Genomic DNA, 14,119 nt, shown 5'->3' on the forward strand with positions numbered 1-14,119 from the left:
AATGTTGGGATAGTTTCAGGGGGACAGAAAAGGGACTCAGCCATACATACAGATATATCCATTCTCCCCAAACTCCATTCCCAACCAGGCTGACACATAACATTGAGCAGAATTCCCTGTGCTGTATAGTAGGTCCTTATTAATTATCCATTTTAAGTATGGTAGTGTGAATTGACAGCATCTTGATGTATATGGGCCATGCCTCCTGATCAGAAAGGCTCTCACAAAACTCTAGAACATAATGATCTATTTATTTGAGATCCTCCAGCAGCCCCTGAGGTGTATTCCCAATGTGCCCTGTCTCCTACATTTTAAATGAAAGCTATCACAAACATTCCCCCTAACTTTGTTGGCAATCTGTCCAGCCATTTTCACATGATCCTATAAGACAGAAACTTAATTTTAAATTTTCATATACCGAGGTTCTTTGGTTTATCCATCTGGGCACCAGACTACTTTGTGCACTCATCTGTAATGTGACATTTTCTTCACCTCTGAAATTGTATTGTGCGTTTTACTCTATATGTCTGTACATGACAAAGGCCGAGCATTCCAGGAAACAATTCTAGGTTAAATAAGAATCAGAAAGAATGGGTCTTGGAATATATGAAACTGTAAGCTAAAAGTTTAAAATAAAGGTGAAGGGGGATTTCCCTGGGGGGTCCAGTGGTTAGGATTCTGTGCTTCCACTGCAGGGGGTGTGAGTTCGAGCCCTGGTTGGGGAACTAAAATCCCACGTGCTGCACAGCCTAAAGAAATTTAGTGAACTGTTAAAAAGAAAAATGAAGGTGAAGTCTGAGAGACAATAGCAGGGAAGTGTTGGATCTGGGGAGGGCTGTGGACAAAAGCCTGGTTCTCCCCACAAGAGTGCATGCATCACCTGGGGCAGTGCGTGGAGTCCAGGGCCACAGCTGGCATCGGCATTTCCTTTAGATGAGTTATAAGGAGGTACCACTTCTATACAGGTAGATTAAAAGAAGTTCCTCCGCTGGGTAGAGTGGACCAGTTACCGCAAGGCATCCCTTCCTTTGGCTGAAGCCCTCTGGACTTGGCCAGATGGCTTACCTAGTGATCCGAGGGAGGGCTTGATTTCTGACCTCATTCATTACCTTGGTCAGATGCTTTGTGAAGTGCACGCACAGCCCAACTGTGCTTGAAGGCCCTGAGGGTGCTTGCTATTCTTCCTTATTACAAAACTCAGCCACTTGGACAGCTCAGAGAAGCATTTTAAAATCTAAATGAAGTTAAGGTAAATTTGTGTATAAGTTATAAAGAATGCCATCCGGGCGAACGGGGTTAGATGGAACCCTGTACAATCTACCTGAATCAGGGTCCAGAAGCTTTACTTGAATTTTCTTTTCTTAGAGAAAGAATTAAATTGTTTATCTGATGGAACCAGGGCTTGTGTGATATTTCAGCAGAATTTGAATGTATATGTGCATATTCTAAGGCCGATTTGGAAATTAACACTTGAATACTGTGTATGTAAGAGGGGCCCACTTGGTTTTAAATAGTCTCTTTCATTCTTTTTGGTTTATTGGTAACGATGAGTTGATTTATCCCTAAATACTTCAAAGCTTTTTCTGTTTTAGCTATGGGAATAATGTTTTTCTTCTTTTCAAAGATGTAATATTTCTGCTAACAGTACAGAAAGATAGCAAAGATAAGAACCTTCAGGGTTCTTTGAAGACAAAATGTTATTCTGAATTGGACATTCATTAGAGTGAAGGGATAAGTCTCTAAATCTTTATGATTTGGGGTTTGTTTGTTTAATGCATTTCTTTGCTTAAACTTCAGGTGCATGCATGATAATTTTAGAGAGCAGAGAGAGGAGCAAATGCTATTTGATTTATGAATCTTTTCAAAAGCATTCAAAATTTATCTCGAGTTTGGTTAAGTTTATTTTTCATAATCTTGGTTGAAAGCAAGAGTGATTGCTCTCCTCACTCCACATCTCAAAAGGTGGGGTGTTTTTTACTTACAAGTTCTTTGACATTAGAGGAGGGGCCAGAAGGGTTAGAAATGAAGGTGGGGGTGGGGAGACACATCCTAATTACCACGGGAGCAGGAAACTGCATGGAAAAGACACTGGTTTAGGATAAGGATTGTTGGTTTCAGTTCAGTTCAGTCGCTCAGTCATGTCCGACTCTGCTCACCAGGCTTCCCTATCCATCACCAACTTACGGAGCTTGCTCAAACTCATGTCCATTGAGTCGGTGATGCCATCCAACCATCTCATCCTCTGACTTCACCTTCTCCTACTGCTTTCAATCTTTCCCAGCATCAGGGTCTTTTCCAATGACTCAGTTCTTCACATCAGGAAGATGTGAAGTATTGCAGCTTTAGCTTCAGATCGGTCCTTCCAATGAATATTCAGGACTGATTTCCTTTAGGATGAACTGGTTTGGTCTCCTTGCAGTCCAAGGGACTCTCAAGAGTCTTCTCCAACACCACTGTTCAAAAGCATCAATTCTTTGGTGCTCAGCTTTGTTTATGGTCCAACTCTCACATCCATACACGACTATTGGAAAAACCATAGCTTTAACTAGACGGACCTTTGTCGGCAAAGTAATGTCTCTGCTTTTTAATATGCTATCTAGATTGTTCATAGCTTTTCTTCTAAGGAGCAAGCGTCTTTTAACTTCATGGCTTCAGTCACCATCTTCAGTGATTTTGGAGCCCAAGGAAATAAAGTCTGTCACTATTTCTGTTGTTTCCCCATCTATTTGCCATGAAGTGATGGGAATGGATGCCATGATCTTCATTTTTTGAATGTTGAATTTTAAGCCAGCTTTTTTATGGTCCTCTTTCACCTTCATCAAGAGGCTCTTTAGTTCCTCTTTGCTTTCTGCCATAAGGGTAGTGTTATCTGCATATCTGAGGCTATTGATATTTCTCCTGGCAATCTTGATTCCAACTTGTGCTTCATCCAGCCTGGCATTTCTCATGATGTACTCTGCATATAAGTTAAATAAGCAGGGTGACAATATAAAGCCTTGATGTACTCCTTTCCCAATTTGGAACCAGTCTGTTGTGCCATGTCCAGTTCTAACTGTTGCTTCTTGACCTACATACAGATTTATGAGGAGGCAGGTAAGATGGTATTCCCTTTTCTAATCCAGCTTGAACATCTGGAAGTTCTCGGTTCACATACTGAGAATTGGAGAATAAATTAAATAAATAAAATTGGAGAATTTTAAGCATTACTTTGCTAGTGTGTGAGATGAGTGCAACTGTGCAGGAGTCTGAAGGTTCTTTGGCATTGCCTTTCTCTGGGACTGGAATGAAAACTGGCCTTTTCCAGTCCTGTGGCCACTGCTGAGTCTTCCAAATTTGCTTGTGTATTGAGTGCAGCACTTTCATAGCACCATCTTTTAGGATTTGAAATAGTTCAGCTGGAATTCCATCACCTCCACTAGCTTTGTTTGTAGTGATGCTTCCTAAGACCCACTTGACTTCATATTCCAGGATGTCTGGCTCTAGGTGAGTGATCACACCGTCATGGTTATCTGGGTCATTAAGATCTTTTTTGTATTGTTCTTTTGTGTATTCTTGGCACCTCTTCTTAATATCTTGTCCTTCTGTTAGGCCCATACCGTTTCTGTCCTTTATTGTGCCCATTAACTATTTGATCTCACTCTTGATTTTATTACAGGAATTAGGATACTGGATGTGCCCAGTGTTAGCTGCTATTATTCTCAGCACCACAAGTGAGCTTTACCAGACACACCTGAGGGCGTTTGTACCAAGGGTTATCGGAGAATAAATTCATGGTTGATCTTTCTACTTAGTGAACTTTTCAGGATTTAGGCTGAAGAAGGTGGGGAGGGCCCTGGGGCTGGCTGGCTTATGGAGGGCTCTTGTGTTGGGGTCCTGAAAGCCCCAGGATACAAGATAACCTTTGCCAGCAGACCTGGGGACAACTGCTACCACTCAGAATTTGGGATAAACTTGAAACTCAGACTCTGCCAATGAGGTATTTTTGTTGCTTTGTGTCTGTCTGACTTTCCACGTGACTTCCATCTGCTTTTGCAGCTCTGATGGTCTGTGAAGCATTTTATTCCTCCTCAGAGTGTGTGGAAGTACAATGGCAGAGTGTTTCAAGACTGGATTGCTGTATAATTTTTTAAGCTGCATTTGATCTTTAAAATTATAACCTCTTATTTTAAAACAATGTAAGATGTACAAGGGCTTCCCTGGTGGCTCAGGGGTAAAGAACCCGCCTGCCAATGCAGGAGACACAGATTCAATCCCTGGGGAAGCAAATGGCAACCCACTCCAGTATTCTTGCCTGGGAAATCCCATGGACAGAGGAGCCTGGCAGGCTAGAGTCCTTGGAGTCACATAGAGTTGGACATGACTGAGCGACTAAAACAAGAAAGATGTACAAGAGTTATAGATGTCCTGAATATTCATCACCCAGCTTCTCCCAGGGATATTTATATAATCCTATTACATTGTCAAAAACAAGAAATTGACGTTGGCTTAGTACTATTCCAATTGATTTTTAAGCTTTATTGATTAATTACTTAATTGGGGTATTGTCCAGAAGCAGCTACCACAAACTTTGTAATTCTGGGCCCGAGAAGTTGCAACTATGCTCTATGAGAACAGTAAACAGATTATATGTTAGAAATTTCCATGATGACATCCCCTTGTTGTGAGGGGCCTGATGTGATTTTCCTCATCAAAAGGAAGAGAGGACTCTTCCTTGAGTACTCTGTGTGGGCCAGGAGCATATCCAGAATACCTTGTTGGAGGATATTTTATTCTTCATTTGGTTGCATCAATGCCCTAGCAACCATGATGGGACAAGTCTAGCTAACCTACTTGCCATCAAAAATAATAAAAGACGCATGCATGCATGCTTAGCTGTGTCCGACTCTTTAGGACTGTAGCCAGCCAGGCTCCTCCATCCATGGAAATTCTGAGGCAAGAATACTGGAGTGGGTTGCCATTTCCTCTTCCAGAGATCTTCCTGACCCAGGAATCAAACTGGTGTCTCCTGTCTTCTGCATTGGCAGGTGGATTCTTTACAACTTGAGCCACTTGGGAAGCCCCTGTTAAATAGATCATAGAACCTCAAGGATGTGCTGATAATAAAGGAGAGCCCAACTCTTTGCTCAGCGTCCCAGAAAAATATCACCTTGGACATGAACTCTGATAATGGGGGCACTTACGGATTGACGTAAGTCTGAGCAAACTCCGGAAGGTAATGAAGGACAGGGAAGCCTGGTGTGCTGCAGTTCATGGGGTTGCAAAGAGTTGGACATGACTTAGTGAGTGAACAACAACAATGGATTGAGAAGGGGTAACCTCAGTATTGCACAAAAGGAATAGAGAGAGGAATTTTTCTGGCTGTGCCACATGCCAAGTGGGATCTTAGTTCCCCAACCAGGGATCGAACCTGTGTCCCCTGCAGTAGAAGCATGAAGTCCTAACCACTGGACTGCCAGGGAATTCCAAGAGAGGAAATGTGGGTGGAGGTGGGGACATGGGCAAAGAGAGGACTAAATCTAGCCCACCTGAAGAATAGCAATATTATAGAGGGCAAAGTTGAAGTTATAGGGCAAAAAGGGGATGATCATAAGAAAGCCATTTTTTGAGCATGGTGCTGTCCATGCATTATCCCCTTCGATCAGCACAGCCACCTGAAGAGGTAAATAGTGGTGTCCTCTTTCATAGAGGAGGAAATTGAGACTTGGATATGATGTTGGAGACTGTCAGGAAGACCAGTTTCTAAAAAGGGGATGTGTCAGCTGCTCTACTGACGTTCTCAACACTGCCTTTCATACTCCTCCGCCTCTGAACAGTCACTGTCTTTCCAAGTATTGTCTATTCCACTTTCAAAACATACCTTTAGTTCCTCTACTTCTTTCCACCTCCTCCAACAGCCTGTACAGTACCTGATCCCCTCACTTCCTCTTTTGCCTCCTGCATAAGACTATGTTTTCTTTCAACAAAAGCCAGAGACACCTCAAACAAATACATATCTGCTAATGTGAGTCCCTTCATTTTAACCTTCAGAGGCTCCCTTAAAGTTACTGTAAGCATCCTAGACTCTTATTGTGGCCTGCAAAGCCCAGCCAGGTCCCTCCATCATCACCTCCATCGTTGTACCCCAGCCATGCTGACCCTTCCTTCATTTCCTTGACTATATCCTCTGATTCTTTCCCCTTCTTGTTGTTCCTTCTGCTTAAGCACTTTTCCTTCCACTTTGTACCAGTGAAATGACTTATCTTTCAGGTCTGGTATGGACTAAATGTCCGTGTCCAGCACTCATCCCCCCACATTCGTATGTATTAGGAGGTAGGGCCTTTGGGAGGTAACTAGAAATAGATGAAGGCAGGAGGGTGGAGCCCTCATGAATGGCATTAGTGCCCTTATGAGGGTCACAAGAAAGCTTGCACTCTATCCCCGCTCTCTGCCATGTGAAGACACAAGAGAAGTCAGCCATCTACAACATGGAAGAGGACTCTTATCAGAACTCAACCATGCCGGCACCCGGATCTTGGATTTCCAGCCTCCAGAACTATGAGAAACAAATTTATATTGTTTATAAGTTGTTGTCTGGTATTTTATTAACCCAAACAGACTAAGACATGGTCTCACCTAAAATATCACTTCTCTAACATTCCAAATTGAAACAGGTTCGTTTTTCTCTGGACACTTTCCACAATATGTAATTATTTGTTTGTGTGATGATTTATTTAACATTTGTGTCTTCCTATTAGATCATAAGCTTCAGGATCAGGGCCTTGTTTTTATTGCTCACTGTTGATTGTATTTCCCATACAGTGCCTGGAATGTAAAGAGGCACTTGATAAATACTTCTTGAATAAATGAATGAAGAAAGATACGTAGGATTGCTGACTATTCTAGCTTTTGGTTTTCAGTATCATTTTCCACTTACTTTCTTAAACAGCAAAATGTTTAAAGCTATACTTTCACCTAGAAGGTATAAGAGTTTGAAGCAAAAACTCAAAATCAATGACTTGTGTTATGGATTGATGGATGTCCCTACAACCCAAAGTCTCTGATCTGGGATACGACATTGCCTCTGAGTTTGCCAGTGAACTTGACCACAAAGACGCTGAGTGCACTGCCAACCACAACCAGCAATCGAGTAGCGAGTGGTGGTGTCAATCTTAAAAGCATAAGATATTCTTAGATGCTTATTTTTATAATTGGTTTTATTATGGAAATGCTAAAATGGGCCCAAACCATATGTCTCCATCGAGAAAAGTCTGAGCACTGATTGCATGAAACAAAGGGCTTGCAGAGACATTGGAAAACCACTTGTGTGACTTGGGAGGCAAAGTGCTTGTGTTTTTGCAACTCAAAAAACAAAGTCTTGGCTTGGAGCAGTACAATCAAACAAACAGATAAAAATTGCTTGTCTCTTCATTCAAGGTCAGTTTAGAATCACTGTAAAGGGTACATGTAATAATAGAAAACCTGGTGGAGCCTGGAGCTGTAGAAATGGTTGAAATTATTTTGGGTCAAAAAGAGGCAGCCAGGTTGAAAAAGGTGCCCGTATTGAGTGATGCCATCAAATGGGTTCAAAAGACGCACTTCGGCAATTGGTGGAGAGACCCAGGGGCAGCCAGCTCTTTATGTGTGATGAAAGGGGAAATGTCAGTGGCTTGGCCATTTTACTGTATTACGTTTTAAAATAATGAAGGCCATGCCGGTGTGCTAATTTGCTCAGTGCTGAATGGGATAGCAGCTGGTGAACAATTTTCAGCAAGATATAATTTTTCTCCTTTTCTAGCAGTATTGATATTTGCCATGCGGTTCAGAAATGTACTGTGTCTCTGTTCCTGGAGTTCTCTGACCCTGAGAGAAAGGACAACCCTGAAGCTCTGATGTCCCTGTACCTGGACAGAGGCTGCATTTTCTGAAATGGAAAGATCAATATGACGGGGTCTTGCGAATCAGAATCTCATGGGGAATTTTTCATTGGTGTTTCCTGATGGCAAGTCATTTATTCATTCATGAGAACAATTAAACGCCCTCTTTAATGCTGTTCTTTTTAGAAGGGGTGTAATTACACGCACATGGTAAAAATTTAAGCGGTACCAAGGGTATTCAGTGAAAATTAAGTCTCTCCCCTCAGCACCAGTATTTTGCAGCTCCTTCCGGAGATTGTCCATGCCTATCTGTGCACATAAATGCATTCCCTTTATTATTAGCACAATAGTAGCACCCTGCGTTCCCTCTCTTTCTAAGGAAAACATTGAGGTGAAATTTACATAACAAAATTCAGTGGCATTTAGTACACTCATGTTGATGTGCAACCAAGACCTCTGTCTAGTTCCAAAACATTGTGTTTTCTTTCACTTTTTATTGTTATTATTTCTCACTCAAGGGTACATCCTGGAGCTTGTTCCATACTAGGAAGTGCAAGTTCCTCTCTTTCTTCTTTATTCTATCGGCGACTCTTGTGCCAGACCTGGAGATGAGCAGCTCAGATCAGCTTTTGAGAAAGGGCTAGCTGCCTAGCTGTGAGGAGGAGGGAGCTGACAGCCTTAAGCTGGGGCTTTTTCAGGGTCCTCCTCAGTGTCGAGCTGGGGTCACACTCTTCTTGGGGCAGCCTCCAACCCAGAACTTAGTAAGGTGGTGGTACAAGGGCCTGGCTATTTTTCTATCAGTCAATCTTGGCTTTCTCTGGGCTGGTGGGGAGCTTCTTAGCTCTAAATTGGGCTCTAATGGCACCCCACCCTCTCAATCCTATTTCCTTTCCTTTATAACTGTTACTCCCTCATGAACCCTTTATACTCCCTCTGGATATCTGCTTCTCAGAGAACCCATCTAGAACCCACTGCCACACACCCACCCACACACCACATCTCATGTATCCAGTCTTCTACTGATTGACATGGAGGCTGCTTACGTTTATTTGCTATTACAGGTAGTGCTGAATGAAATCCTTGCACATGTGTCTTTGTACGCATATGCAGGAATATCTGGAGAATGAGTTCCCAGGGGTTGAATTTAAATTTTGTATTTAAAATTTCGATGCATAATGTCTAAACACCCCCTCCTCCCACCCAGCTGTGCCAGCCTACAGTCCCACCAGGCAGGAAGGAGAGAATTGTTTTCTCACACTCTTGTCAACAGAGTGTATGATCACATTTAACAATGTACCCAATTTTATAGGTGAAAAATATTGTCATCGTAATTTTAATTTGTTTTTCTTCTTGTGAGTGAGGTCGAATGTATTTTCAACAGCTTTAAAATGATGGCAAGCAAAAGAAAACATTATTTCATATTAAAACAAGCAGACTATGTAAGTAATTTGCATTGTAATTTTTAAAGATAAAATATAACACTTCAAAGAAATCTCCTGCTTGTGGAGGGCTATTTTGTGCTAAATCCCTAAACATTTTTGGGTTCAAATTCTCTTCCTGGTGCAGTTTGAGGAGACTGGGATAGAAAAGTGTGGGAAATCCTGATGCTGGTGTGATGAGATTTTCTGAAAGTTCAGGAGACCAGTCCTCCACCTGGGTAAGGAATTTCCTGGGTACAGAATCTGTTTAGGTTAAGACATTAAGGATGTTTTCATTTAAAATGTATAATGAATTAAATTTTTTTTTTTTTGGTGTGAGACATCATGAGTCAATGATTAGAATGCCCTAATTCCTACCCCTGTTAAACTCCGTCAGCCTTGGCAAGATAAAGTGTTGTTTATGTTTCCTCCTTTTCTGAGTGAGTCTTAGGAGGACCCAGGCAGTGGAGGCTAAGCTCTTATTCTAAAATAAAATCTGTGATGGAAAAAGACAGTGGGAATTTGTCCTATCTGATGACGAGAACTAGGTGGGGAGATGTGGAGAAGGAACACTGTGAGATTCTGAGCTCTGGTCACCCACTAGAGGCTGGTGGAGTTGATGTTTTATATCTATTTCCCTTTCCTGAGTCCCCCAGGAACCGGAGGCTTGGTGAGGTGTATTGGTTAGACCACCAGTGAAGCTGATATAACAAAGAAACCCTAAAATACAATGCCTCAAGAATGTGATTAAAGCCTACAATTCTTTTCCATATTCTGGTCCAGTTTGGTCCAGGGTTGGGTAGGCAGGCTGATTCCATGAACTCAAGCTTCTTCTGTCTTACTGCTCTGTCACCCCCTGGGGTGTCATCTTTATTCATGTGATTAAAGTTGATGCACCAGCACCACATCGTTGGTCCAGCTCGTAGGAAGGGTGAGAGGAAATTGAGGACCCATAATTTTCTTGTAAGTAAAATGGTAAAGCTGCTGATACATCACTTATACTCAAACGTCCTTGGTGAGAATTTACTCATGTGGTCATACCTACTTGCTGAGAACTGAGATTCCATTAGAACCCTAATACATTGAAAGGGCGTCTGGAGACCCTTCCTCCTGCGGGCTTCTGTTCTTAGTAAGGACACAAAGAAGAATCTAAGGTCATACCTGTTGCAAGAAAGTTTATTAACAATAAGGAAAGAAAGAACAGGTGGAAAAGAGTTGGACACTCCTGAGAACACATGAGGAAAGAACAGAGAAAACACCTTGAGAGAGAGGTGGGTCACGCCCAGGGAGGCAAATAGCCCTGAAGGGCTGGGTTACAGAGCTTTTAAAGCAGGTCGTTTGCACATTGAGGGGGTGTCACTGATTGATAGCCTTTATTGACTGCTGCGGGTTATATACCAAGACGTTCGAATGTGCATGTCTTTCCCATAATTCAGTCTGTTATAATTAGATGTATACATTCAAGAATCTTTATGAGCAGTTAGTGAGTCCAATGGCTGCCAAAGGTTACCTCAATACAGGACAGTGGGAAATGTGCACATGTGCTAAAGTAGGGAAAGTCCCAGGTTTTTCTGGGCCCACTGACTATTTTTGGAATACTGGGGCAGGACTGGTAAATAGCTTGTTGGAGTTAGGCGGCTATTCCATGGCTAACTGAAGGGTCTGTATCTCCTGGCTCTCAGCTAACTCCCTGCCTATCAGTTAAAATAGGTGGCCATGCACCCTGTTAAAACCCCATGCTAAGTTGCTTCAGTCGTGTCCGACTCTGTGCGACCCCATAGACGGCAGCCCACCAGGCTCCACTGTCCCTGGGATTCTCCAAGCAAGAACAATGGAGTGGGTTGCCATTGCCTTCTCCAATGCATGAAAGTGAAAAGTGAAAGTGAAGTCGCTCAGTCATGCCCAATTCTTGGCGACCCCATGGACTGCAGCCTACCAGGCTCCTCTGCCCATGGGATTTTCCAGGCAAGAGTACTGGAGTGGGGTGCCATTGACTTCTCCTAAAACCCCATAAGGGGAGTATAAAAGGAAGGAGGGACAGTTGGGTTTGGGGACAGTTGGGTTTGGGGACAGTTGGGTTCAGAGTCTGGCAGAATCATGGTTCAGGAATGGCAATAAGTCTGCACCTGTCATCAGTCACATCCATTCCAAGCAGCCTGACTTGGTGACACGAATGGGAAAAACAGTGAGGAAGAAGAGATGCCACTTTCTGTTTTAATCCTTCAAATAGGCTTCTTTTCTTTCCTTAAGAATGTGATATGAAGGGCTCTCAGCCGTTTAACTTGGAAGACATCAATGATTCATTACTGAATTAATGGAGCACCTCCTGTGTGTGCCAGGCGTTGCCTAGGTGCTGGGTGCAGAGAGGTCCTCATGAAGCTTCCAGGAGCCTGGAGGATATAGACATTAAACAAAGAATCCCACAGGTAGATGTATAATTACAAATCATGATGCATCCCCTGCAGGAAAAAGTAGAATATTCTGTGCAAGTGTATAAGACATGGATCTAATTTATATTAGAGGTTGAGGGAGGTCTTGGAGGGAGGAATATTTAAACTGAGATCTAAATGTGTTGGTGTTGGGTGGTGGATGAGGGAGAGGAAAGGGTGGTCTAGGTAGAGGGATTAGAATAGTGAATGAGGGGGAGAGAAATGAAATATGTGGCTGGAGAGAGTGGCAGGAGAGGTTCTTCTACTGCCTTGTCGGCCATGTTTCGCAGTTAGCTATTGCTGCCTTTCAAACTACTCCAAAATGTAGCGAGTTGATGTGGCAGTCATTTACTGGTTCATGATTCAGCAGATCGACAGTTTAGGTTGGACTCAGCTCGTGGTTTCTGAGATCTAGGCTGAGGTCCCTTTTGCATCTGCAGTCAGATAAGGACCCGCAGGCGCCGGGGCCTCTGGGGGTCAGTGGGCTGTTGGCTGGGCCACCTGGCCTTTCCTCCATCTGGTCTCTCATCTTTCTCCTAGGCTAGCTCAGGCAGGCTTGCTCCCCTGGTGGCGGGGTTCTAAGAGGAAAGTGGAAGCATGCAAGACCTCTGTTCAGAACGGGCACTACCATTTCTGCCACATTCTATTGGCCAAAGCAAGTCACACAGCCAGCCCAAACAAGGGCTGAGGAAATATGTTCCAATTCCTGATGGGAGGAGCTGCAAAGTCACATGATAGACGGCGGGATGTAGGGAGGGGTGCACAATTAAGGGCGGTTTCACAACCGAGTGAGGAATTTGTGTGACTGGAAGGCACAGGAGATTTTAAAGCGGGAACTGGCAATAACTGGGCACGTGCCAAGGTGAGCTGTGCTGCACTACGGTGGAAACTTCTGAGAATTTGTCTTGTCTCACCACACGGATGGTGGGCCAGGGCTGGACACAGCATCCATCTGCCAGCTCAACCCCTGTGGCTGGAAACAGGAACAGAAGCTTCACATTTTCAGCACCTCCAGGCTTTCCAGTGAGGTGCTGCTGAGGGGCTTTCACACAGACAGCTTAGCTTGTTTGGAGTTGCGAAGCTAATATCCTCACCGCAAGCTGAGCTGCGAAGAATCCCAGACTTGTCTAAACTGTAATTTGTTTGTTGGGCCTCGAGGGGGTCTGGAAAGCCTGTTACAACTTGTCTCTCTCTCACAACACACAAGCATGTTTACCCAAACAGGCATTTCTCTTCTGAGCACTTCTTTTTGTATGGAAGTATTTTGCCAAGTGTGGCGTGCTGGTTGTTAAGCTATTGTCTCTCAATTAACCCATCCTTCTAGACTCCACTCTGCGATGCTGGGGCTGGGGACCTGGGAACCACATTTCTCCTTTGCCCGCTGGATGCTCTGTGAACAGGGAGACTGGAAGGAAGGAGGAAGAAGAAAGGGTGCCTTCCTTCTTATTTGCTTTCTTTTCCGGCCAGTATCACTCCAGTAATGATTCTACACCTTGGCAATGGCAGTTGATCACACTGGCAGGTGTTCCAGTTTCTGATTTCGTCGCTCACGTTCCCAGAACCAGAATCGGGAGCCCCTTCACGGACACCAACACTGTCTGGGCATCAGCTCCTTCTCAAAGTTCTGAGTTCCAGCTTTCAGGGGCTCTGCTTCAAGCCTCTAAGTGCTAATAACCCCATACACTCCCCTCTGTTCCTTCAGGATGGTAGTTGCTTCCAGCATTTATTATTTCTGTGTTAACTCAAGTGTTCCCTTTTTGCATTGTTAGTTCTCTGTTTAAATAATTCTGATAAAATAAACGTGTGCAGTTTCTGTTGTCCTGCCTGACTCTTGACTGTGATATATGGTAAATGAGTATGTGTTTAGTCACTAAGTCATGTCAGACTCTTTTGTGGCCCCATGGATTATAACCCGCCAGGCTCCTCTGTCCATGGGATTTCCCAGGCAAGAATACTGGAGTGGGTTGTCATTTCCTTCCTCAGAGGATCTTCCCAACCCAAGGATTGAACCCACATATCCTGCATTGGCAGGTGGGTTATTTGCCACTGAGCCACCTGGGAAGCCCTACCTATAGTATATAAGATTATCTTAAATGGTACTATGTTGAACATTAAAAAAAAAATTCGCATGGGTATACAATACTTTGGTCACCTCATGCGAAGAGTTGACTCATTGGAAAAGACCCTGATGCTGGGAGGGATTGGGGGCAGGAGGAGAAGGGGGGTGACAGAGGATGAGAGGTTGGATGGCATCACCGACTCTATGGACATGAGTTTGAGTGAACTCCAGGAGTTGGTGATAGACAGGGAGGCCTGGCATGCTGCGATTCATGGGGTCGCAAAGAGTCGGACACGACTGAGCGACTGAACTGAACTGAAGTGTGTATTAGGAAAAGAAATATATAACACATCAAATTCA

Source organism: Bos indicus, chromosome 25, assembly GCF_029378745.1.
Source record: "Bos indicus isolate NIAB-ARS_2022 breed Sahiwal x Tharparkar chromosome 25, NIAB-ARS_B.indTharparkar_mat_pri_1.0, whole genome shotgun sequence".
Taxonomy (NCBI): Eukaryota; Metazoa; Chordata; class Mammalia; order Artiodactyla; family Bovidae; genus Bos; species Bos indicus.